The sequence below is a fragment of the Pseudophryne corroboree genome, unplaced genomic scaffold, assembly GCF_028390025.1.
Source record: "Pseudophryne corroboree isolate aPseCor3 unplaced genomic scaffold, aPseCor3.hap2 scaffold_403, whole genome shotgun sequence".
NCBI classification, from domain to species: domain Eukaryota; kingdom Metazoa; phylum Chordata; class Amphibia; order Anura; family Myobatrachidae; genus Pseudophryne; species Pseudophryne corroboree.
The window spans coordinates 159,243-184,213 of record NW_026970043.1 but is presented as its reverse complement, the minus strand read 5'-3'; the positions used below and the strand labels follow the sequence as shown (position 1 = coordinate 184,213).

The window sequence follows — 24,971 nt, the reverse complement described above, 5'->3', positions numbered from 1 at the left end:
AGATCTTCCTCTAGCCTTGTTCTTCTTTCGAGAGTTCCCTTGTGTTGCCTCAGTTGGATCTCCTTCACTTGACAGGGGGGTGCCCGAGCAGCGACCCTCCCCAGCTCTAGCCCAACTCCTACTTACCTGCCAGGTGAGATACTATGATCATGTAGGTGCTTCTCCCAGGGCAAGGCTCACCCATTGCACTCTGGGTGTGCTGCCCCTGCGATTTCCCCAAATGTGGGAAACTTGACTGCATAATTTGTGTTTCCCCTGGTCGGCTCTCATATAATTCAGATCTCTTTGTCTCAGGTCTCTCTCCAGCCTAGTTTGCTGTCTGTTTCCACTTCTTTTTTCTTGAGCCCCTCCCTTCTATACCCTTGTGGACTCTCTTGACTTCTCCTCCTGTCTGCTTACTTTGTGCCTTCCAACGCACAATGCAAACTACAGGTAGTGCTGCAGGGCCCACACCCTTTTACTTGCCTTTCAGAGCAGCTCTGGAGCTGTTACAGTGCCCAGCTGCTGCAAGAAATCAGCTTGAATGCTTCAGGGGCTGGGGCATAGCCAACATGAGCCCCACACCGACGGAGGGTGGAGGTGTTTAATGCGAACTAAGGGTCATCCAAGCGCCGCAAAAGGCCGCCATGCCCTGCATACCCCTTTTCTCTTTTCATATGCAGATGAGGGTTCCAGCCAACTTTGGCCCACTGCTTGGATGACATCACCGTATGCAAATCCGTCTTCTGCAGACCTTCCCCCAGGAATGCTTGTACTATTTGTTGCATTTGGTTTGTTGTTTGGGGTGCTTCAGTATTAGGCAGCCTTCTGCTCTCCCATGTTCATCTGAAAATATGTGTTCTCCCTGCAGTTGTTGTCCCCAGATGAGAGTTCCCTTGTGCTGCCTCAGTTGAATCTCCTTTACTTGACAGAGATGTGCCTGAGCAGCGGCCCTCCCCAGCCCTATCCCAAATCATACTTATTTTGCATAGGAGATACCATGGTCATGAAGATTGTTCTCCCAGGGTGAGGTTCATTCATTGCATTCTGGGTATGCTGACCCCTGTGATTTCCCCAAATGTGGGAAACTCGACTGCATTATTTGTGGTAGTGGGGGACTGTGTTTGTGCTTTCCTCTGGTCAGCTCTGGTAAAAGTCAGATTTCTTTGTCTCAGATCTTCCTCTAGCCTTGTTCTCTTTTTGAGAGTTTCCTTGTGCTGCCTCAGTTGGATCTCCTTCACTTGACAGGGGGGTGCCCGAGCAGCGACCCTCCCCAGCTCAAGCCCAACTCTTACTTACCTGCCAGGTGAGATACTATGATCAGGAAGGTGCTTCTCCCAGGGCAAGGCTCACCCATTGCACTCTGGGTGTGCTGCTCCTACGATTTCCCCAAATGTGGGACACTTGATTGCATAATTTGTGTTTCCTCTGGTCGGCTACTCGTATAATTCAGATCTCTTTGTCTCAGGTCTCTCTTTAGCCTAGTTTGCTGTCTGTTTCCACTTCTCTTTTCTTGAGCCCCTGCCTTCTATGCCCTTGTGCACTCTCCTGACTTCTCCTGTCTGCTTACTTTGTGCCTTCCAACGCACAATGCGAACTACAGGTAGTGCTGCAGGGCCCACACCCTTTTACTTGCCTTACAGAGCAGCTCTGGAGCTGTTACAGTGCCCAGCTGCTGCAAGAAATCAGCTTGAATACTTCAGGGGCTGGGGCATAGCCAACATGAGCCCCACACCGAAGGAGAATGGAGGTGTTTAATGCGAACTAGGGGTCATCCAAGCGCCGCAAAAGGCCGCCATGCCCTGCATAACCCTTTTTTCTTTGCATATGCAGATGAGGGTTCCAGCCAACTTTGGCCCACTGCTTGGATGACATCACCGTATGCAAATCCGTCTTCTGCAGACCTTCTCCCAGGAATGCTTTTACTAGTTGTTGCATTTGGTTTGTTGTTTGGGGGTGCTTCAGTATTAGGCAGCCTTCTGCCCTCCCATGTTCATCTGAAAATATGTGTTCTCCCTGCAGTTGTTGTCCCCAGATGAGAGTTCCCTTGTGCTGCCTCAGTTGAATCTCCTTTACTTGACAGAGATGTGCCTGAGCAGCGGCCCTCCCCAGCCCTATCCCAAATCATACTTATTTTGCATAGGAGATACCATGGTCATGAAGATTGTTCTCCCAGGGTTAGGTTAATTCATTGCATTCTGGGTATGCTGACCCCTGTGATTTCCCCAAATGTGGGAAACTCAACTGCATTATTTGTGGTAGTGGGGGACTGTGTTTGTGCTTTCCTCTGGTCAGCTCTGGTAAAAGTCAGATTTCTTTGTCTCAGATCTTCCTCTAGCCTTGTTCTTCTTTCGAGAGTTCCCTTGTGTTGCCTCAGTTGGATCTCCTTCACTTGACAGGGGGGTGCCCGAGCAGCGACCCTCCCCAGCTCTAGCCCAACTCCTACTTACCTGCCAGGTGAGATACTATGATCATGTAGGTGCTTCTCCCAGGGCAAGGCTCACCCATTGCACTCTGGGTGTGCTGCCCCTGCGATTTCCCCAAATGTGGGAAACTTGACTGCATAATTTGTGTTTCCCCTGGTCGGCTCTCATATAATTCAGATCTCTTTGTCTCAGGTCTCTCTCCAGCCTAGTTTGCTGTCTGTTTCCACTTCTTTTTTCTTGAGCCCCTCCCTTCTATACCCTTGTGGACTCTCTTGACTTCTCCTCCTGTCTGCTTACTTTGTGCCTTCCAACGCACAATGCAAACTACAGGTAGTGCTGCAGGGCCCACACCCTTTTACTTGCCTTTCAGAGCAGCTCTGGAGCTGTTACAGTGCCCAGCTGCTGCAAGAAATCAGCTTGAATGCTTCAGGGGCTGGGGCATAGCCAACATGACTGACCCCTAGTTTGCATTAAACACCTCCACCCTCCTTCGGTGTGGGGCTCATGTTGGCTATGCCCCAGCCCCTGAAGCATTCAAGCTGATTTCTTGCAGCAGCTGGGCACTGTAACAGCTCCAGAGCTGCTCTGTAAGGCAAGTAAAAGGGTGTGGGCCCTGCAGCACTACCTGTAGTTTGCATTGTGCATTGGAAGGCACAAAGTAAGCAGACGGGAGGAGAAGTCAGGATAGTGCACAAGGGTATAGAAGGAAGCGGCTGAAGAAAAGAGAAGTGGAAACAGACAGCAAACTAGGCTGGAGAGAGACCTGAGACAAAGAGATCTGAATTATACGAGAGCCGACCAGGGGAAACACAAATTATGCAGTCAAGTTTCCCACATTTGGGGAAATCGCAGGAGCAGCACACCCAGAGTACAATGGGTGAGCCTTGCCCTGGGAGAAGCACCTTCATGATCATAGTATCTCACCTGGCAGGTAAGTAGGAGTTGGTCTAGAGCTGGGGAGGGTTGCTGCTCGGGTACCCCCCTGTAAAGTGAAGGAGATCCAACTGAGGCAGCACAAGGGAACTCTCGAAAGAAGAACAAGGCTAAAGGAAAATCTGAGACAAAGAAATCTGACTTTTACCAGAGCTGACCAGAAGAAATCACAAACACAGCCTCCCACTACCACAAATAATGCAGTCAAGTTTCCCACATTTGGGGAAATCACAGGGGTCAGCATACCCAAAATGCAATGAATGAACCTCACCCTGGGAGAAAAATCTTCATGACCATGGTATCTCCTATGCAAAATAAGTATGATTTGGAATAGGGCTGGGGAGGGCCGCTGCTCATGCACATCTCTATCAAGTAAAGGAGATTCAACTGAGGCAGCACAAGGGAACTCTCATCTGGGGACAACAACTGCAGGGAGAACATATATTTTCAGATGAACATGGGAGGGCAGAAGGCTGCCTAATACTGAAGCACCCCCAAACAACAAACCAAATGCAACAACTAGTGCAAGCATTCCTGGGGGAAGGCCTGCCGCAGATGGATTTGCATATGGTGATGTCATCCAAGCAGTGGGTCAAAGTTGGCTTCAACCCTCGTCTGCATATGAAAAGAGAAAAGGGGCGTGCAGGGCATGGTGGCCTTTTGCGGCGCTTGGCTGACCCCTAGTTTGCATTAAACACCTCCAACCTCCTTTGGTGTGGGGCTCATGTTCAAAGTTCAAAACAGGGTACAACTTGCACGGGTTAATGCTTGCATTGGTTAACTTATTAACATTATCCTTAACATTTATACAGTTGCTAAGTGCCTATTAGTCAAAAGGTTGGTGGTTCAATCCCACCCAGGGACGTAATTGACCTTGTGATCAGATTTTGGTGATATTTAAGTAGACAAGTCAAAATTGCAAACCCCCTCTTATGGTGTAGGGTACCTGGCCTTCTCTGATGTAATCAGAGTTAGATTTGATTAAGTGATTTTATAAAAAATCAGCTAGGAAGCACAATTTAGCAGTGGGTTGCAGAGAAAAAGAAAAATGCTGGCAGAAAAATCCAATTGAGTGATTAAACAGCTCTTCATTTTCTGGCTTTATTTTTATGATAACAAATTTGTTCTCTGAAAAGTGTCCACAAAGCCAAGTATCTGATTAACATCTTTGTAGGGATGGTTTTTCACCTATTACTAAATTAAACTTGCTTCATTGGAAAGGCAGCAAGATGCATCCTCATTTCAATATCTATGGAAATAATACAGGTTGACACCAGGAAACATTAACGCCACTGCATCTTTGCTGTTTTCTCATGTGGAAGTCTGTTTAATGTGAAAACAAGGTGATATCTAATTAGCACACAGGTAAGGAATTAAGAAAATCTTTATTTAAGGGTGAAGATGTTTCTCACAAAATCGTTGCCCCAATGCATCATTGAAATTCAAGCTGGAAAGATGATTTTAATATATCACTTGTACATTTTGTATTGCTCTTCTGGTGACAATGTAGTTTGTTTTTGTCAATTACCATTTTAATAATCGGGTAAAGAAAATTAATTGGATTTTTGAAAGAAAACAATACTGTCAATATACTATTAAAACAAATTAAAATGGTAAAAGTTATTGTACTTTAAGTAAAAATAAAAGAGCAAAAATATCAATCCCAGTTTTGGATTACTTTAATTAACAAAAAAAATGCATATAGCAGAGGATAGTTTCAATCTGCCTACCTCTGGGTTATGGACCCAGCATGCTTCCATTACAGTACTCTGCTGCACATGTAAGTGCAAGAGATCCTGAAGCACTCACTCATCATGGGAAAGTACCAATGTGTTTCTTCATTGGTTGATGGAAGAAACATCTTACAAAAACTCTCCACATTATTGACTTTTTAAAATGTTTCTAGGAATCGTTCTAGATGAATGCTTATTAGCCTTTGTCAGTATATAGTTTTGCAAAGTGTCGCTGTGGCGCAATCAGTTAGTGTGTAAGGCTATTAACCAAAAGGTTGGTGGTTCAATCCCACCCAGGGACTTAATTGACCTTGTTATCAGATTTTGGTGATCTTTAAGCAGACAAGTCAAAATTTCAAACCCCCTGTTATGGTGTAGGGTACCTGGCCTTCTCTGATGTAATCAGAGTTAGATTTGATTCAGTGATTTTATAAAAACAGCTAGGAAGCACAATTTAGCAGTGGGTTGCAGAGAAAAAGAAATATGCTGGCAGAAAAATCCAATTGAGTGATTAAACAGCTCTTCATTTTCTGGCTTTATTTTTATGCTAACTAATTTGTTCTCTGAAAAGTGTCCACAAAGCCAAGTATCTGATTAACATATTTGTAGTGATGGTTTTTCACCTATTACTAAATTAAACTTGCTTCATTGGAAAGGCAGCAAGATGCATCCTCATTTCAATATCTACTGAAATAATACAGGTTGACACCAGGAAACATTAACGCCACTGCATCCTTGCTGCTTTCTCATGTGGAAGTCTGTTTAATGTGAAAACAAGGTGATATCTAATTAGCACACAGGTAAGGAATTAAGAAAATCTTTATTTAAGGGTGAAGATGTTTCTCACAAAATCGTTGCCCCAATGCATCATTGAAATTCAAGCTGGAAAGATGATTTTAATATATCACTTGTACATTTTGTATTGCTCTTCTGGTGACAATGTAGTTTGTTTTTGTCAATTACCATTTTAATAATCGGGTAAAGAAAATTAATTGGATTTTTGAAAGAAAACAATACTGTCAATATACTATTAAAACAAATTAAAATGGTAAAAGTTATTGTACTTTAAGTAAAAATAAAAGCTAAAATATCAATCCCAGTTTTGGATTACTTTAATGAACAAAAAAAAAATGCATATAGCAAAGGATAGTTTCAATCTGCCTACCTCTGGGTTATGGGCCCAGCATGCTTCCAGTGCAGTACTCTGCTGCACATGTAAGTGCAAGAGATCCTGAAGCACTCACTCATCATGCGAAAGTACCAATGTGTTTCTTCATTGGTTGCTGGAAGAAACATCTTACAAAAACTCTCCAGATTATTGACTTTTTAAAGTTTTTCTAGGAAACCTGCGACCCTCCAGCTGCTGTGGAACTACATATCCCAGCATGCCCTGCCTCAGTTTTAGCATACCTTAATAGCAAAACTGTGGCAGGGCATGCTGGGATGTGTAGTTTCACAGCAGCTGGAGGGCCACAGGATGAAGACCCATGTGCTAGAACCAAACCGCAGGTACATTGAATGCTAGCAAGCTGAATGTTTAAATCCTTTTTGTTCCGCAGCATTCCAATGCGGAAGATTCCATGGAACCAGAGATTATTCCATTGAGAAGGACATGCTGCCTGGATGACTGCACTGTGCAAATTAAATCACGGAGCCAGTTGGCTTGTGGGTGGCTCTGGTGACTGGGTGGTTGGGTGGGCGGTGTGTCGGAGGTGGAGCACATGCAAATGAATGTGTATCATCCAGCTAGTGAGAGAGAAAACTCATGCAGGAGTGTGCCTGCTTGTCAGTGAGTTATGCACCTTGCCAGACGTCAAATCTACATGGAGCAACTGGAGGGGACAAGAGCAGGTTTGGAAAATATACACAGAAGAGCTTATATGCTGGCGCATTCTCCATGATTGTGTCAGCTTATGTTTTGGTGCACTGCACTTTCCTCCACTAAGTTTTAGCCATTTTGTTTAAACGCAAGTGTAGTTGCTTCTCGCTCTTTTGGCTGTGATATTGTATTGTGGTTGAAGAGTCTGCTGGAGGGATTGTTTTCTTCATTGGCGAGAGACTGAAGATATTCCAGGATGGAAGGCTTGGGAACACTATCCGTTTTTCAGTTGTGGAAGAGTTGAAAGACCGGATTGGACTACATTCTATAGTAAAGGGTATCTTTGTATTTATTAATCCTCCCTTTATATGTGTCTGTCTTTTAATAAAGCTTTGGGCTTGTGATTCCGTCACCCTCTTACACTCCACACCCATAGCCTTATTAACTATTGTATTGTTTAAATGTATAGTGCAGTTCATGATTTATAGTGTAGGCTGACCTGTACTGTAGTTCTTGAACTGTACTATACCGACAGCATTTGTATTGTGTTTTGGCTGTGCTGCAACACAGTACTTATGTGTGTAATGTTTATGTATGTTTTTTTGCTTCTTTATGTCAATAAAGACTGCTTTTTCAATCCAATATCTGAAAACAATCAATGTTTATCTTTGATGGCAATAGAAGTGGTATGATATTTGCTGCTTTTGAAAGGCAATATCTGATATGTCCCCTATCTGGGAACCATATATTAAATGGCTTTTCAGAAAAGGGAGATGGGAGAAGAGCTTTCAGTACTTGTAGGACCGATGCACATTTCCTATTCTAGCCTCCAAAAACAGATTCAGTTGCATTTTCCAGCGTGTTTTGGATGCGCCTTTGCAAATGTCTTACATCGACAAACTTATTTAGTACTATTTTGCAAATAGGGTTACATTGTTGCAACATTGTGTTCCCTAATTGCTTGATTTTTTAAATGCAACAATTGATAAAAACACCTGATAACTGCTCTGCGGAGTCTTATTTTGTGTCTACTTCTTATCTACATTTAATTCCGTACCTCTAATCAAGGCATTTTTAAATGCTGGCGGCTGCCAGGACGTGAGGCCTACCTAGACTTTAGATCTGAATTTGAATGTACTTGTGAACTAACTTAATTTCCTACTTCTAAATTCATTCCTAAATTCACTACTTACATGAATCCTGTAGTTGGGCATTTTGGGACTTCGATTGTGGGCATTGTTTTGTGTCCAGACCAGCAGCAGGTGGTGTGCATTTGCTGGAAAGGCATCGAAGACCTCCGATATGCTGCATCTCCTGATGTGTGTCTCCCTCAAGTGGCTGTCAGCAAATGCCTGCTAGACACCCCATTCCAAGCTGATTGTGACATCACGGAACATGCATCATAGAACAGGCATGCTAAAACATGGGTCTTCAACCTGCGACCCTCCAGCTGCTATGGAACTACACATCCCAGCATGCCCTGCCTCAGTTTTAGCATACCTTATAGCAAAACTGTGGCAGGGCGTGCTGGGATGTGTAGTTTCACAGCAGCTGGAGGGCCACAGGATGAAGACCCATGTGCTAGAGCCAAGCCGCAGGTACATTGAATGCTAGCAAGCTGAATATTTAAATCCTTTTTGTTCCGCAGCATTCCAATGCGGAAGATTCCATGGAACCAGAGATCCTTCCATTGAGAAGGACATGCTGCCTGGATGACTACACTGTGCAAATTAAATCACGGAGCCAGTTGGTTTGTGGGTGGCTCTGGTGACTGGGTGGTTGGGTGGGTGGTGTGTCGGAGGTGGAGCACATGCAAATGATTGTGTATCATCCAGCTAGTGAGAGTGAAAACTCATGCAGGAGTGTGCCTGCTTGTCAGTGGGTTATGCACCTTGCCAGACGTTAAATCTACATAGAGCAGCTGGAGGGGACAAGAGCATGTTTGCAAAATATAGATAGAAGAGCATATATGCTGGCGCATTCTCCATGATTGTGTCAGCTTATGTTTTGGTGCACTGCACTTTCCTCCACTAAGTTTTAGCCATTTTTGTTAAGCTCAAGTGTAGTTGCTTCTCGGCCTTTTGGCTGTGATCTTGTATTGTGGTTGAAGGGTCTGCTGGAGGGAGGGATTGCTTTCTTCATTGGCGAAAGACCAAAGATATTCCAGGATGGAAGGCTTGGGAACACTATCTGTTTTTCAGTTGTGGAAGAGCACAGAGGTCGGATTGGACTACATTCTATAGTAAAGGATGTCTTTCTATTTATTAAACCTCCCCTTATATGTGTCAGTCTTTCAATAAAGCTTCGGGCTTGTGATTCCCTCACCCTCTTACACTCCACACCCATAGCCTTATTAACTGTTGTATTATTGTACAGTTTAAATGTATAGTGCAGTTCATGATTTATAGTGTAGGCTGGCCTGTGCTGTAGTTCTTGAACTGTACTATACCATCAGCATTTCTATTGTGTTTTGGCTGTGCCGCAACGCGGGTACTTATGTGTGTAATGTTTATGTATGTTTTTTTGCTTCTTTATGTGCATCGGTCCTACAAGTAATGAAAGCTCTTCTCCCATCTCCCTTTTCTGAAAAGCCATTTAATATATGGTTCCCAGATAGGGGACATATCAGATATTGGATTTCAAAAGCATCAAATATCATACCACTTTTATTGCCATCAAAGATAAACATTGATTGTTTTCAGATATTGGCTTGAAAAAGCAGTCTTTATTGACATAAAAAAAAACATACATAAACATTGCACACATAAATACAGTGTTGCAGCACAGCCAAAACACAATACAAATGCTGACGGTATAGTACAGTTCAAGAACTACAGCACAGGCCAGTCTACACTATAAATCATGAACTGCACTATACATTTAAAGTATACAATAATACAACAGTTAATAAGGCTATGGGTGTGGAGTGTAAGAGGGTGAGGGATTCACAAAACCGAAGCTTTATTGTAACACAGACACATATAAGGGGAGGGTCAATAAATAGAAAGATATCCTTTACTATAGAATGTAGTCCAATCCGACCTCTGTGCTCTTCCACAACTGAAAAACAGATAGTGTTCCCAAGCCTTCCATCCTGGAATATCTTTGATCTTTCGCCAATGAAGAAAACAATCCCTCCCTCCAGCAGACCCTTCAACCACGATACAAGATCACAGCCAAAAGGCCGAGAAGCAACTACACTTGAGCTTAACAAAAATGGCTAAAACTTAGTGGAGGAAAGTGCAGTGCACCAAAACATAAGCTGACACAATCATGGAGAATGCGCCAGCATATATGCTCTTCTATCTATATTTTGCAAACCTGCTCTTGTCCCCTCCAGCTGCTCTATGTAGATTTAACGTCTGGCAAGGTGCATAACCCACTGACAAGCAGGAACACTCCTGCATGAGTTTTCTCTCTCACTAGCTGGATGATACACAATCATTTGCATGCGCTCCACTTCCGACACACCACCCACCCAACCACCCAGTCACCAGAGCCACCCACAAGCCAACTGGCTCCGTGATTTAATTTGCACAGTGTAGTCATCCAGGCAGCATGTCCTTCTCAATGGAAGGATCTCTGGTTCCATGGAATCTTCCGCAATGGAATGCTGCGGAACAAAAAGGATTTAAATATTCAGCTTGCTAGCATTCAATGTACCTGCGGCTTGGCTCTAGCACATGGGTCTTCATCTTGTTGCATTTGGTTTGTTGTTTGGGGGTGCTTCAGTATTAGGCAGCCTTCTGCCCTCCCATGTTCATCTGAAAATATGTGTTCTCCCTGCAGTTGTTGTCCCCAGATGAGAGTTCCCTTGTGCTGCCTCAGTTGAATCTCCTTTACTTGACAGAGATGTGCCTGAGCAGCGGCCCTCCCCAGCCCTATCCCAAATCATACTTATTTTGCATAGGAGATAACATGGTCATGAAGATTGTTCTCCCAGGGTTAGGTTCATTCATTGCATTCTGGGTATGCTGACCTCTGTGATTTCCCCAAATGTGGGAAACTCAACTGCATTATTTGTGGTAGTGGGGGACTGTGTTTGTGCTTTCCTCTGGTCAGCTCTGGTAAAAGTCAGATTTCTTTGTCTCAGATCTTCCTCTAGCCTTGTTCTTCTTTCAAGAGTTCCCTTGTGCTGCCTCAGTTGGATCTCCTTCACTTGACAGGGGGGTGCCCGAGCAGCGACCCTCCCCAGCTCTAGCCCAACTCCTACTTACCTGCCAGGTTAGATACTATGATCATGAAGTTGCTTCTCCCAGGGCAAGGCTCACCCATTGCACTCTGGGTGTGCTGCCCCTGCGATTTCCCCAAATGTGGGAAACTTGACTGCATAATTTGTGTTTCCCCTAGTCGGCTCTCATATAATTCAGATCTCTTTGTCTCAGGTCTCTCTCCAGCCTAGTTTGCTGTCTGTTTCCACTTCTTTTTTCTTGAGCCCCTCCCTTCTACACCCTTGTGCACTATCCTGACTTCTCCTCCTGTCTGCTTACTTTGTGCCTTCCGATGCACAATGCAAACTACAGGTAGTGCTGCAGGGCCCACACCCTTTTACTTGCCTTACAGAGCAGCTCTGGAGCTGTTACAGTGCCAAGCTGCTGAAAGAAATCAGCTTGAATGCTTCAGGGGCTGGGGCATGGCCAACATGAGCCCCACACCGAAGGAGGGTGGGGGTGTTTAATGAGAACTAAGGGTCATCCAAGCGCCGCAAAAGGCCGCCATGCCCTGCATACCCCTTTTCTCTTTTCATATGCAGATGAGGGTTCCAGCCAACTTTGGCCCACTGCTTGGATGACATCACTGTATGCAAATCCGTCTTCTGCAGACCTTCCCCCAGGAATGCTTGAACTAGTTGTTGCATTTGGTTTGTTGTTTGGGGGTGCTTCAGTATTAGGCAGCCTTCTGCCCTCCCATGTTCATCTGAAAATATGTGTTCTCCCGGCAGTTGTTGTCCCCAGATGAGAGTTCCTTTGTGCTGCCTCAGTTGAATCTCCTTTACTTGACAGAGATGTGCCTGAGCAGCGGCCCTCCCCAGCCCTTTCCCAAATCATACTTATTTTGCATAGGAGATACCATGGTCATAAAGATTGTTCTCCCAGGGTGAGGTTCATTCATTGCATTCTGGGTATGCTGACCCCTGTGATTTCCCCAAATGTGGGAAACTCAACTGCATTATTTGTGGTAGTGGGGGACTGTGTTTGTGTTTTCCTCTGGTCAGCTCTGGTAAAAGTCAGATTTCTTTGTCTCAGATCTTCCTCTAGCCTTGTTCTTCTTTCGAGAGTTCCATTGTGCTGCCTCAGTTTGATCTCCTTCACTTGACAGGGGGGTACCCAAGCAGCGACCCTCCCCAGCTCTAGCCCAACTCCTACATACCTGCCAGGTGAGATACTATGATCATGAAGGTGCTTCTCCCAGGGCAAGGCTCACCCATTGCACTCTGGGTGTGCTGCTCCTGCGATTTCCCCAAATGTGGGAAACTTGACTGCATAATTTGTGTTTCCCCTGGTCGGCTCTCGTATAATTCAGATCTCTTTGTCTCAGGTCTCTCTCCAGCCTAGTTTGCTGTCTGTTTCCACTTCTCTTTTCTTGAGCCGCTGCCTTCTATGCCCTTGTGCACTCTCCTGACTTCTCCTGTCTACTTACTTTGTGCCTTCCAACGCACAATGCAAACTACAGGTAGTGCTGCAGGGCCCACACCCTTTTACTTGCCTTTCAGAGCAGCTCTGGAGCTGTTACAGTGCCCAGCTGCTGCAAGAAATCAGCTTGAATGCTTCAGGGGCTGGGGCATAGCCAACATGAGCCCCACACCGACGGAGGGTGGAGGTGTTTAATGCGAACTAAGGGTCATCCAAGCGCCGCAAAAGGCCGCCATGCCCTGCATACCCCTTTTCTCTTTTCATATGCAGATGAGGGTTCCAGCCAACTTTGGCCCACTGCTTGGATGACATCACCGTATGCAAATCCGTCTTCTGCAGACCTTTTCCCAGGAATGCTTGTACTAGTTGTTGCATTTGGTTTGTTGTTTGGGGGTGCTTCAGTATTAGGCAGCCTTCTGCTCTCCCATGTTCATCTGAAAATATGTCTTCTACCTGCAGTTGTTGTCCCCAGATGAGAGTTCCCTTGTGCTGCCTCAGTTGAATCTCCTTTACTTGACAGAGATGTGCCTGAGCAGCGGCCCTCCCCAGCCCTATCCCAAATCATACTTATTTTGCATAGGAGATACCATTGTCATGAAGATTGTTCTCCCAGGGTGAGGTTCATTCATTGCATTCTGGGTATGCTGACCCCTGTGATTTCCCCAAATGTGGGAAACTCGACTGCATTATTTGTGGTAGTGGGGGACTGTGTTTGTGCTTTCCTCTGGTCAGCTCTGGTAAAAGTCAGATTTCTTTGTCTCAGATCTTCCTCTAGCCTTGTTCTTTTTTCGAGAGTTTCCTTGTGCTGCCTCAGTTGGAGCTCCTTCACTTGACAGGGGGGTGCCCGAACAGCGACCCTCCCCAGCTCTAGCCCAACTCCTACTTACCTGCCAGGTGAGATACTATGATCAGGAAGGTGCTTCTCCCAGGGCAAGGCTCACCCAATGCACTCTGGGTGTGCTGCTCCTACGATTTCCCCAAATGTGGGACACTTGATTACATAATTTGTGTTTCCTCTGGTCGGCTCTCGTATAATTCAGATCTCTTTGTCTCAGGTCTCTCTCCAGCCTAGTTTGCTGTCTGTTTCCACTTCTCTTTTCTTGAGCCGCTCCCTTCTATGCCCTTGTGCACTATCCTGACTTCTCCCGTCTGCTTACTTTGTGCCTTCCAAAGCACAATGCAAACTACAGGTAGTGCTGCAGGGCCCACACCCTTTTACTTGCTTTACAGAGCAGCTCTGGAGCTGTTACAGTGCCCAGCTGCTGCAAGAAATCAGCTTGAATGCTTCAGGGGCTGGGGCATAGCCAACATGAGCCCCACACCGAAGGAAGGTGGAGGTGTTTAATGCGAACTAGGGGTCATCCAAGCGCCGCAAAAGGCCGCCATGCCCTGCACACCCCATTTTTATTTTCATATGCAGACGAGGGTTGAAGCCAACTTTGACCCACTGCTTGGATGACATCACCATATGCAAATCCATCTGCTGCAGGCCTTCCCCCAGGAATGCTTGCACTAGTAGTTGCATTTGGTTTGTTGTTTGGGGGTGCTTCAGTATTAGGCAGCCTTCTGCCCTCCCATGTTCATCTGAAAATATGTGTTCTCCCTGCAGTTGTTGTCCCCAGATGAGAGTTCCCTTGTGTTGCCTCAGTTGAATCTCCTTTACTTGACAGAGATGTGCCTGAGCAGCGGCCCTCCCCAGCCCTATCCCAAATCATACTTATTTTGCATAGGAGATACCATGGTCATGAAGATTGTTCTCCCAGGGTGAGGTTCATTCATTGCACTCTGGGTATGCTGACCCCTGTGATTTCCCCAAATGTGGGAAACTCGACTGCATTATTTGTGGTAGTGGGGGACTGTGTTTGTGCTTTCCTCTGGTCAGCTCTGGTAAAAGTCAGATTTCTTTGTCTCAGATCTTCCTCTAGCCTTGTTCTTCTTTCGAGAGTTCCCTTGTGCTGCCTCAGTTGGATCTCCTTCACTTGACAGGGGGTGCCCGAGCAGCAATCCTCCACAGCTCTAGCCCAACTCCTACTTACCTGCCAGGTGAGATACTATGATCTTCACTGTTAGGGCAATCAGGATGTGGAATTCCCTGCCAGGGAAGGTGGTAATGGCGGACTCTGTAATTGGATTTAAAAAAGGAATGGATACATTTCTGAATGAAAAAGCTATCCAAGGTTATAATACTTAAAATATCAACATGGTTAATCCGGGGGTAACATGAGTTATAGTAGTTAACTAGTCATAAAACATTATTCAGCAAGTATGTAGAATCATCACAACTTAAAACAGGTTGAACACGATGGGCAATTTGGCAATACTTTGGGATCAAAATGACTCCCAAATTCTATGATTTAAGCTGTTTTTTTAGGGTTTTTTGAAAAAAACACCCGAATCCAAAACACACCAGGATGAGGAGGATATGGGTGTTGCTGGCGCTGGGGAGGAAATTGACAAGGAGGATTCTGATGGTGAGGTGGTTTGTTTAAGTCAGGCACCCGGCGAGACACCTGTTGTCCGTGGGAGGAATATGGCCATTGACATGCCTGGTGAAAATACCAAAAAAATCAGCTCTTCGGTGTGGAAGTATTTCAACAGAAATGCGGACAACAGGTGTCAAGCCGTGTGTTGCCTTTGTCAAGCTGTAATAAGTAGGGGTAAGGACGTTAACCACCTCGGAACATCCTCCCTTATACGTCACCTGCAGCGCATTCATCATAAGTCAGTGACAAGTTCAAAAACTTTGGGCGACAGCGGAAGCAGTCCACTGACCAGTAAATCCCTTCCTCTTGTAACCAAGCTCACGCAAACCACCCCACCAACTCCCTCAGTGTCAATTTCCTCCTTCCCCAGGAATGCCAATAGTCCTGCAGGCCATGTCACTGACAATTCTGACGAGTTCTCTCCTGCCTGGGATTCCTCCGATGCATCCTTGAGTGTAACGCCTACTGCTGCTGGCGCTGCTGTTGTTGCTGCTGGGAGTCGATGGTCATCCCAGAGGGGAAGTCGTAAGACCACTTTTACTACTTCCACCAAGCAATTGACTGTCCAACAGTCTTTTGCAAGGAAGATGAAATATCACAGCAGTCATCCTGCTGCAAAGCGGATAACTGAGGCCTTGGCATCCTGGGCAGTGAGAAACGTGGTTCCGGTATCCATCATTACTTCAGAGCCAACTATAGACTTGATTGAGGTACTGTGTCCCCGGTACCAAATACCATCTAGGTTCCATTTCTCTAGGCAGGCGATACCGAAAATGTACACAGACCTCAGAAAAAGACTCACCAGTGTCCTAAAAAATGCAGTTGTACCCAATGTCCACTTAACCACGGACATGTGGACAAGTGGAGCAGGGCAGACTCAGGACTATATGACTGTGACAGCCCACTGGGTAGATGTATTGACTCCCGCCGCAAGAACAGCAGCGGCGGCACCAGTAGCAGCATCTCGCAAACGCCAACTCTTTCCTAGGCAGGCTACGCTTTGTATCACCGCTTTCCAGAATACGCACACAGCTGAAAACCTCTTACGGCAACTAAGGAAGATCATCACAGAATGGCTTACCCCAATTGGACTCTCCTGTGGATTTGTGGCATCGGACAACGCCAGCAATATTGTGCGTGCATTATATCTGGGCAAATTCCAGCACGTCCCATGTTTTGCCCATACCTTGAATTTGGTGGTGCAGAATTATTTAAAAAACGACAGGGGCGTGCAAGAGATGCTGTCGGTGGCCACAAGAATTGCGGGACACTTTCGGCGTACAGGCACCACGTACAGAAGACTGGAGCAACACCAAAAACGCCTGAACCTGCCCTGCCATCATCTGAAGCAAGAAGTGGTAACGAGGTGGAATTCAACCCTCTATATGCTTCAGAGGATGGAGGAGCAGCAAAAGGCCATTCAAGCCTATACATCTGACCACGATATAGGAGGTGGAATGCACCTGTCTCAAGCGCAGTGGAGAATGATTTCAACGTTGTGCAAGGTTCTGCAACCTTTTGAACTTGCCACACGTGAAGTCAGTTCAGACACTGCCAGCCTGAGTCAGGTCATTCCCGTCATCAGGCTTTTGCAGAAGAAGCTGGAGACATTGAAGGAGGAGCTAAGACAGAGCGATTCCGCTAGGCATGTGGGACTTGTGGATGGAGCCCTTCATTCGCTTAACCAGGATTCACGGGTGGTCAATCTGTTGAAATCAGAGCACTACATTTTGGCCACCGTGCTCGATCCTAGATTTAAAACCTACGTTGTATCTCTCTTTCCGGCAGACACAAGTCTGCAGGGGTTCAAAGACCTGCTGGTGAGAAAATTATCAAGTCAAGCGGAACTTGATCGGTCAACAGCTCCTCCTTCACATTCTCCCGCAATTGGGGGTGCGAGGAAAAGGCTCAGAATTCCGAGCCCACCCGCTGGCGGTGATGCAGGGCAGTCTGGAGCGACTGCTGATGCTGACATCTGGTCCGGACTGAAGGACCTGCCAACGATTACGGACATGTCGTCTACTGTCACTGCATATGATTCTCTCACCATTGAAAGAATGGTGGAGGATTATATGAGTGACCGCATCCAAGTAGGCACGTCAGACAGTCCGTACGTATACTGGCAGGAAAAAGAGGCAATTTGGAGGCCCTTGCACAAACTGGCTTTATTCTACCTAAGTTGCCCTCCCACAAGTGTGTACTCCGAAAGAGTGTTTAGTGCCGCCGCTCACCTTGTCAGCAATCGGCGTACGAGGTTACTTCCAGAAAATGTGGAGAAGATGATGTTCATTAAAATGAATTATAATCAATTTCTCCGTGGAGACATTGACCAGCAGCAATTGCCTCCACAAAGTATACAGGGAGCTGAGATGGTGGATTCCAGTGGGGACGAATTGATAATCTGTGAGGAGGGGGATGTACACGGTGATGAATCGGAGGATGATGAGGTGGACATCTTGCCTCTATAGAGCCAGTTTGTGCAAGGAGAGATTAATTGCTTCTTTTTTGGTGGGGGTCCAAACCAACCCGTCATTTCAGTCACAGTCGTGTGGCAGACCCTGTCACTGAAATGATGGGTTGGTTAAAGTGTGCATGTCCTGTTTATACAACATAAGGGTGGGTGGGAGGGCCCAAGGCAATTCCACCTTGCACCTCTTTTTTCTTTTATTTTTCTTTGCGTCATGTGCTGTTTGGGGAGTGTTTTTTGGAAGGGCCATCCTGCGTGACACTGCAGTGCCACTCCTAGATGGGCCAGGTGTTTGTGTCGGCCACTTGGGTCGCTGAGCTTAGTCACACAGCTACCTCATTGCGCCTCTTTTTTTCTTTGCGTCATGTGCTGTTTGGGGAGTGTTTTTTGGAAGGGCCATCCTGCGTGACACTGCAGTGACACTCCTAGATGGGCCAGGTGTTTGTGTCGTCCACTTGGGTCGCTGAGCTTAGTCACACAGCTACCTCATTGCGCCTCTTTTTTTCTTTGCGTCATGTGCTGTTTGGGGAGTGTTTTTTGGAAGGGCCATCCTGCGTGACACTGCAGTGCCACTCCTAGATGGGCCAGGTGTTTGTGTCGGCCACTTGGGTCGCTGAGCTTAGTCACACAGCTACCTCATTGCGCCTCTTTTTTTCTTTGCGTCATGTGCTGTTTGGGGAGTGTTTTTTGGAAGGGCCATCATGCGTGACACTGCAGTGCCACTCCTAGATGGGCCAGGTGTTTGTGTCGGCCACTTGGGTCACTGAGCTTAGTCATCCAGCGACCTCGGTGCAAATTTTAGGACTAAAAATAATATTGTGAGGTGTGAGGTGTTAAGAATAGACTGAAAATGAGTGGAAATTATGGTTATTGAGGTTAATAATACTTTGGGATCAAAATGACTCCCAAATTCTATGATTTAAGCTGTTTTTTAGGGTTTTTTGAAAAAAACACCCGAATCCAAAACACACCCGAATCCGACAACAAAAAATTCGGTGAGGTTTAGCCAAAACGCGTTCGAACCCAAAACACGGCCGCGGAACCGAACCCAAAACCAAAACACAAAACCCGAAAAATTTCCGGTGCACATCTCTAGTGGCCATGCCATGTCACTGTGCAGGAGCCAGCACCGCTCACACACTAGTCCCCGGTGCAGCCCCCAACCCCCGGGACACCCGGAGCAACAAAATGTAGATTCAGGCCACCAGGCCACGCCCCTACCTATGAAACCATGCCTCCTTTTTACCATTGCGCTGCTTATCTGCGCGCACTGCATTACAATCTCCCTCGCCACCTCTCTGGGTGTCACCAGTGATAGTGACACCTCTGCCATGCTTGTAGCAGCTGGTCCTAAGATCTACGCCTCAAGCCCTGAGTGTTTGCCCTTGTGACTTGTTGATCATCATAGCAAAGCAGATGCTTACAGAAAACTGCAGGGGCTTAGATTGAAAATAAAAAAAATTGATGGGTATAAGGTAGAGAGGAGCGGGTTCGGTTCTCCGAGAACCGAATTCCCCACGAACTCCACGTGGTTTACACTGGTACGAGGCAGGCTCGGTTGTTCCCGCCTGACTCGGAAAACCTGAACAAGGGAAAATGTCATCATCCCGCTGTCGGATTCTCGCGAGATTCGGATTCCATATAAAGAGCTGCGCGTTGCCGCCATTTTTACTCGTGCATTGAAGAGAGAGCGGAGAGGACGTGGCTATGTTCTCTCAGTGGAAATCTCAATATCAGTGCTCAGTATCAGTGGATACTTATTGCTGCTCAGTAATACTAGTAGTGTGTCTCTCCTGCTCAGTGTCAGTTCTCAGTAGTATCCTCATCAGTGCTCAGTATCACTGCTCATTGTCTTGTGCTGCATTGTTGTGCTCAGCATACTACAGTACATTACTAATAGTCCAGTGCTGCATGTTGCTGCTCAGTGTCAGTTCTAGTATCCTCATCAGTGCTCACTATCACTGCTCATTGCATTGTGGTGTTCTGTATACTACAGTAACATAGTAATATAGTAACATATAGTAACATAGTTTTTGAGGTTGAATAGAGGCAAATTGCCCATCGTGTTCAACCTGTTTTAAGTTGTGATGATTCTACATACTTGCTGAATAATGTTTTATGACTAGTTAGCTACTACAACTCATGTTACCCCCGGATTAACCATGTTGATATTTTAAGTATTATAACCTTGGATAGCTTTTTCATTCAGAAATGTATCCATTCCTTTTTTAAATCCAATTACAGAGTCCGCCATTACCACCTTCCCTGGCAGGGAATTCCACATCCTGATTGCCCTAACAGTGAAGATCATAGTATCTCTCCTGGCAGGTAAGTAGGAGTTGGGCCAGAGCTGTGGAGGATTGCTGCTCGGGCACCCCCTGTCAAGTGAAGGAGATCCAACTGAGGCAGCACAAGGGAACTCTCGAAAGAAGAACAAGGCTAGAGGAAGATCTGAGACAAAGAAATCTGACTTTTACCAGAGCTGACCAGAGGAAAGCACAAACACAGTCCCCCACTACCACAAATAATGCAGTCGAGTTTCCCACATTTGGGGAAATCACAGGGGTCAGCATACCCAGAATGCAATGAATGAACCTCACCCTGGGAGAACAATCTTCATGACCATGGTATCGCCTATGCAAAATAAGTATGATTTGGGATAGGGCTGGGGAGGGCCGCTGCTCAGGCACATCTCTGTCAAGTAAAGGAGATTCAACTGAGGCAGCACAAGGGAACTCTCATCTGGAGACAACAACTGCAGGGAGAACACATATTTTCAGATGAACATGGGAGGGCAGAAGGCTGCCTAATACTGAAGCACCCCCAAACAACAAACCAAATGCAACAACTAGTACAAGCATTCCTGGGGGAAGTTCTGCAGAAGATGGATTTGCATACGGTGATGTCATCCAAGCAGTGGGCCAAAGTTGGCTGGAACCCTCATCTGCATATGAAAAGAGAAAAGGGGTATGCAGGGCATGGCGGCCTTTTGCGGCGCTTGGATGACCCTTAGTTCGCATTAAACACCCCCACCCTCCTTCGGTGTGGGGCTCATGTTGACAATGCCCCAGCCCCTGAAGCATTCAAGCTGATTTCTTACAGCAGCTTGGCACTGTAACAGCTCCAGAGCTGCTCTGTAAGGCAAGTAAAAGGGTGTGTAGTTTGCATTGTGCATTGGAAGGCACAAAGTAAGCAGACAGGAGGAGAAGTCAGGATAGTGCACAAGGGTATAAAAGGGAGGGGCTCAAGAAAAAAGAAGTGGAAACAGACAGCAAACTAGGCTGGAGAGAGACCTGAGACAAAGAGATCTGAATTATACGAGAGCCGACCAGGGGAAACACAAATTATGCAGTCAAGTTTCCCACATTTGGGGAAATCGCAGGGGCAGCACACCCAGAGTGCAATGGGTGAGCCTTGCCCTGGGAGAAGCACCTTCATGATCATAGTATCTCACCTGGCAGGTAAGTAGGAGTTGGGCTTGAGCTGGGGAGGGTCGCTGCTCGGGCACCCCCCTGTCAAGTGAAGGAGATCCAACTGAGGCAGCACAAGGGAACTCTCGAAAGAAGAACAAGGCTAGAGGAAGATCTGAAACAAAGAAATCTGACTTTTACCAGAGCTGACCAGAGGAAAACACAAACACAGTCCCCCACTACCACAAATAATGCAGTCGAGTTACCCACATTTGGGGAAATCACAGGGGTCAGCATACCCAGAATGCAATGAATGAACCTCACCCTGGGAGAATAATCTTCATGACCATGGTATCTCCTATGCAAAATAAGTATGATTTGGGATAGGGCTGGGGAGGGCCGCTGCTCAGGCACATCTCTGTCAAGTAAAGGAGATTCAACTGAGGCAGCACAAGGGAACTCCAGCATCCTCTACAGACTAAGAGAAAAGGATTTACCGGTAGGTATTAAAATCCTATTTTCTCATACGACCTAGAGGATGCTGGGGTCACATTAAGAACCATGGGGTTATACCAAAGCTCTTGAACGGGTGGAAGAGTGCGTACGACTCTGCAGCACCGAATGACCCAACTTGAGGTTATCATCGGCAAGGATGCAGTGGCGTTAATGTTTCCTGGTGTCAACCTGTATTATTTCAGTAGATATTGAAATGAGGATGCATCTTGCTGCCTTTCCAATGAAGCAAGTTTAATTTAGTAATAGGTGAAAAACCATCCCTACAAAGATGTTAATCAGATACTTGGCTTTGTGGACACTTTTCAGAGAACAAATTTGTTATCATAAAAATAAAGCCAGAAAATGAAGAGCTGTTTAATCACTCAATTGGATTTTTTTGCCAGCATATTTCTTTTTCTCTGCAAACCACTGCTAAATTGTGCTTCCTAGCTGTTTTTATAAAATCACTGAATCAAATCTAACTCTGATTACATCAGAGAAGGCCAGGCACCCTACACCATAACAGGGGTATTTGAAATTTTGACTTGTCTACTTAAAGATCACCAAAATCTGATAACAAGGTCAATTACATCCCTGGGTGGGATTGAACCACCAACCCTTTGGTTAATAACCAATCACACTAACCAATTGCGCCACAGAGACACTTTGCAAAAGTCCATACTGACAAAGGCTAATAAGCATTCATCTAGAACGTTTCCTAGAAAAACTTTAAAAAGTCAATAATCTGGAGAGTTTTTGTAAGATGTTTCTTCCATCAACCAACGAAGAAACACATTGTTACTTTCCCATGATGAGTGAGTGCTTCAAGATCTCTTGCACTTACATGTGCAGCAGAGTACTGTAATGAAAGCATGCTGGGTTCATAACCCAGAGGTAGGCAGATTGAAACTATCCTCTGCTATATGCATTTTTTTTTTGTTAATTAAAGTAATCCAAAACTGGGATTGATATTTTTTCTCTTTTATTTTTACTTAAAGTACAATAACTTTTACCATTTTAATATGTTTTAATAGTATATTGACAGTATTGTTTTCTTTCAAAAATCCAATTAATTTTCTTTACCCGATTATTAAAATGGTAATTGACAAAAACAAACTACATTGTCACCAGAAGAGCAATACAAAATGTACAAGTGATATATTAAAATCATCTTTCCAGCTTGAATTTCAATGATGCATTGGGGCAACGATTTTGTGAGAAACATCTTCACCCTTAAATAAAGATTTTCTTAATTCCTTACCTGTGTGCTAATTAGATATCACCTTGTTTTCACATTAAACAGACTTCCACATGAGAAAGCAGCAAGGATGCAGTGGCGTTAATGTTTCCTGGTGTCAACCTGTATTATTTCAGTAGATATTGAAATGAGGATGCATCTTGCTGCCTTTCCAATGAAGCAAGTTTAATTTAGTAATAGGTGAAAAACCATCCCTACAAAGATGTTAATCCGATACTTGGCTTTGTGGACACTTTTCAGAGAACAAATTTGTTAGCATAAAAATAAAGCCAGAAAATGAAGAGCTGTTTAATCACTCAATTGGATTTTTCTGCCAGCATATTTCATTTTCTCTGCAACCCACTGCTAAATTGTGCTTCCTAGCTGTTTTTTGATAAAATCACTTAATCAAATCTAACTCTGATTACATCAGAGTAGGCCAGGTACCCTACACCATAAGAGGGGGTTTGAAATTTTGACTTGTCTACTTAAAGATCACCAAAATCTGATGACAAGGTCAATAACATCCCTGGGTGGGATTGAACCACCAACCCTTTGGTTAATAACCAAACACACTAACCGATTGCACCACAGAGACACTTTGCAAAAGTACATACTGACAAAGGCTAATAAGCATTCATCTAGAACGTTTCCTAGAAAAACTTTAAAAAGTCAATAATCTGGAGAGATTTTGTAAGATGTTTCTTCCATCAACCAATGAAGAAACGCATTGGTACTTTCCCATGATGAGTGAGTGCTTCAGGATCTCTTGCACTTACATGTGCAGCAGAGTACTGCAATGGAAGCATGCTGGGCCCATAACCCAGAGGTAGGCAGATTGAAACTATCCTCTGCTATATGCATTTTTTTTTGTTAATTAAAGTAATCCAAAACTGGGATTGATATTTTTGCTCTTTTATTTTTACTTAAAGTACAATAACTTTTACCATTTTAATTTGTTTTAATAGTATATTGACAGTATTGTTTTCTTTCAAAAATCCACTTAATTTTCTTTACCCTATTATTAAAATGGTAATTGACAAAAACAAACTACATTGTCACCAGAAGAGCAATACAAAATGTACAAGTGATATATTAAAATCATCTTTCCAGCTTGAATTTCAATGATGCATTGGGGCAACGATTTTGTGAGAAACATCTTCACCCTTAAATAAAGATTTTCTTAATTCCTTACCTGTGTGCTAATTAGATATCACCTTGTTTTCACATTAAACAGACTTACACATGAGAAAGCAGCAAGGATGCAGTGGCGTTAATGTTTCCTGGTGTCAACCTGTATTATTTCAGTAGATATTGAAATGAGGATGCATCTTGCTGCCTTTCCAATGAAGCAAGTTTAATTTAGTAATAGGTGAAAAACCATCCCTACAAAGATGTTAATCAGATACTTGGCTTTGTGGACACTTTTCAGAGAACAAATTTGATAGCATAAAAATAAAGCCAGAAAATGAAGAGCTGTTTAATCACTCAATTGGATTTTTTTGCCAGCATATTTCTTTTTCTCTGCAAACCACTGCTAAATTGTGCTTCCTAGCTGTTTTTATAAAATCACTGAATCAAATCTAACTCTGATTACATCAGAGAAGGCCAGGTACCCTACACCATAACAGGGGTTTTTGAAATTTTGACTTGTCTACTTAAAGATCACCAAAATCTGATAACAAGGTCAATTACGTCCCTGGGTGGGATTGAACCACCAACCTTTTGGTTAATAGCCGTACACACTAACTGATTGCGCCACAGCGACACTTTGCAAAAGTACATACTGACAAAGGCTAATAAGCATTCATCTAGAACGTTTCCTAGAAAAACTTTAAATAGTCAATAATCTGGAGAGTTTTTGTAAGATGTTTCTTCCATCAACCAATGAAGAAACACATTGGTACTTTCCCATGATGAGTGAGTGCTTCAGGATCTCTTGCAATTACATGTGCAGCAGAGTACTGTAATGGAAGCTCGCTGGGTCCATAACCCAGAGGTAGGCAGATTGAAACTATCCTCTGCTATATGCATTTTTTTTTGTTAATTAAAGTAAACCAAAACTGGGATTGATATTTTTGCTCTTTTATTTTTACTTAAAGTAACAATAAGTTTTACCATTTTAATTTGTTTTAATAGTATATTGACAGTATTGTTTTCTTTCAAAAATCCACTTAATTTTCTTTACCCGATTATTAAAATGGTAATTGACAAAAACAAACTACATTGTCACCAGAAGAGCAATACAAAATGTACAAGTGATATATTAAAATCATCTTTCCAGCTTGGATTTCAATGATGCATTGGGGCAACGATTTTGTGAGAAACATCTTCACCCTTAAATAAAGATTTTCTT

General features: G+C 44.6%; 14 non-coding genes and 3 pseudogenes across 14 annotated transcripts; 12 read left to right on the top strand and 5 right to left on the bottom strand.

Moving 5' to 3' along the window:
• Positions 1-118: 118 nt before the first annotated feature.
• On the top strand, positions 119-260 carry LOC135024124 (U1 spliceosomal RNA; annotated as a pseudogene).
• A 694-nt stretch (positions 261-954) lies between these two features.
• Positions 955-1,118, top strand: LOC135024060 (U1 spliceosomal RNA). The gene has a single exon (XR_010220932.1). It is a non-coding gene; the product is annotated as a U1 spliceosomal RNA (small nuclear RNA).
• A 152-nt stretch (positions 1,119-1,270) lies between these two features.
• LOC135024088 (U1 spliceosomal RNA) lies at positions 1,271-1,434 on the top strand. The gene has a single exon (XR_010220959.1). It is a non-coding gene; the product is annotated as a U1 spliceosomal RNA (small nuclear RNA).
• Positions 1,435-2,105: 671 nt separating this feature from the next.
• LOC135024223 (U1 spliceosomal RNA) lies at positions 2,106-2,269 on the top strand. The gene has a single exon (XR_010221068.1). It is a non-coding gene; the product is annotated as a U1 spliceosomal RNA (small nuclear RNA).
• Positions 2,270-2,421: 152 nt separating this feature from the next.
• LOC135024123 (U1 spliceosomal RNA) lies at positions 2,422-2,563 on the top strand (annotated as a pseudogene).
• A 618-nt stretch (positions 2,564-3,181) lies between these two features.
• On the bottom strand, positions 3,182-3,344 carry LOC135024095 (U1 spliceosomal RNA). Its single transcript, XR_010220963.1, has one exon. It is a non-coding gene; the product is annotated as a U1 spliceosomal RNA (small nuclear RNA).
• A 152-nt stretch (positions 3,345-3,496) lies between these two features.
• Positions 3,497-3,660, bottom strand: LOC135024027 (U1 spliceosomal RNA). The gene has a single exon (XR_010220903.1). It is a non-coding gene; the product is annotated as a U1 spliceosomal RNA (small nuclear RNA).
• Positions 3,661-10,783: 7,123 nt separating this feature from the next.
• On the top strand, positions 10,784-10,947 carry LOC135023994 (U1 spliceosomal RNA). The gene has a single exon (XR_010220870.1). It is a non-coding gene; the product is annotated as a U1 spliceosomal RNA (small nuclear RNA).
• A 152-nt stretch (positions 10,948-11,099) lies between these two features.
• LOC135024173 (U1 spliceosomal RNA) lies at positions 11,100-11,234 on the top strand (annotated as a pseudogene).
• Positions 11,235-11,936: 702 nt separating this feature from the next.
• LOC135024279 (U1 spliceosomal RNA) lies at positions 11,937-12,100 on the top strand. The gene has a single exon (XR_010221123.1). It is a non-coding gene; the product is annotated as a U1 spliceosomal RNA (small nuclear RNA).
• A 152-nt stretch (positions 12,101-12,252) lies between these two features.
• LOC135024105 (U1 spliceosomal RNA) lies at positions 12,253-12,415 on the top strand. The gene has a single exon (XR_010220972.1). It is a non-coding gene; the product is annotated as a U1 spliceosomal RNA (small nuclear RNA).
• Positions 12,416-13,086: 671 nt separating this feature from the next.
• LOC135023956 (U1 spliceosomal RNA) lies at positions 13,087-13,250 on the top strand. The gene has a single exon (XR_010220833.1). It is a non-coding gene; the product is annotated as a U1 spliceosomal RNA (small nuclear RNA).
• Positions 13,251-13,402: 152 nt separating this feature from the next.
• On the top strand, positions 13,403-13,565 carry LOC135024181 (U1 spliceosomal RNA). The gene has a single exon (XR_010221031.1). It is a non-coding gene; the product is annotated as a U1 spliceosomal RNA (small nuclear RNA).
• Positions 13,566-14,236: 671 nt separating this feature from the next.
• On the top strand, positions 14,237-14,400 carry LOC135023959 (U1 spliceosomal RNA). Its single transcript, XR_010220836.1, has one exon. It is a non-coding gene; the product is annotated as a U1 spliceosomal RNA (small nuclear RNA).
• A 5,560-nt stretch (positions 14,401-19,960) lies between these two features.
• On the bottom strand, positions 19,961-20,124 carry LOC135023968 (U1 spliceosomal RNA). Its single transcript, XR_010220845.1, has one exon. It is a non-coding gene; the product is annotated as a U1 spliceosomal RNA (small nuclear RNA).
• A 655-nt stretch (positions 20,125-20,779) lies between these two features.
• On the bottom strand, positions 20,780-20,942 carry LOC135024067 (U1 spliceosomal RNA). The gene has a single exon (XR_010220939.1). It is a non-coding gene; the product is annotated as a U1 spliceosomal RNA (small nuclear RNA).
• A 152-nt stretch (positions 20,943-21,094) lies between these two features.
• On the bottom strand, positions 21,095-21,258 carry LOC135024011 (U1 spliceosomal RNA). Its single transcript, XR_010220887.1, has one exon. It is a non-coding gene; the product is annotated as a U1 spliceosomal RNA (small nuclear RNA).
• Positions 21,259-24,971: the final 3,713 nt, after the last annotated feature.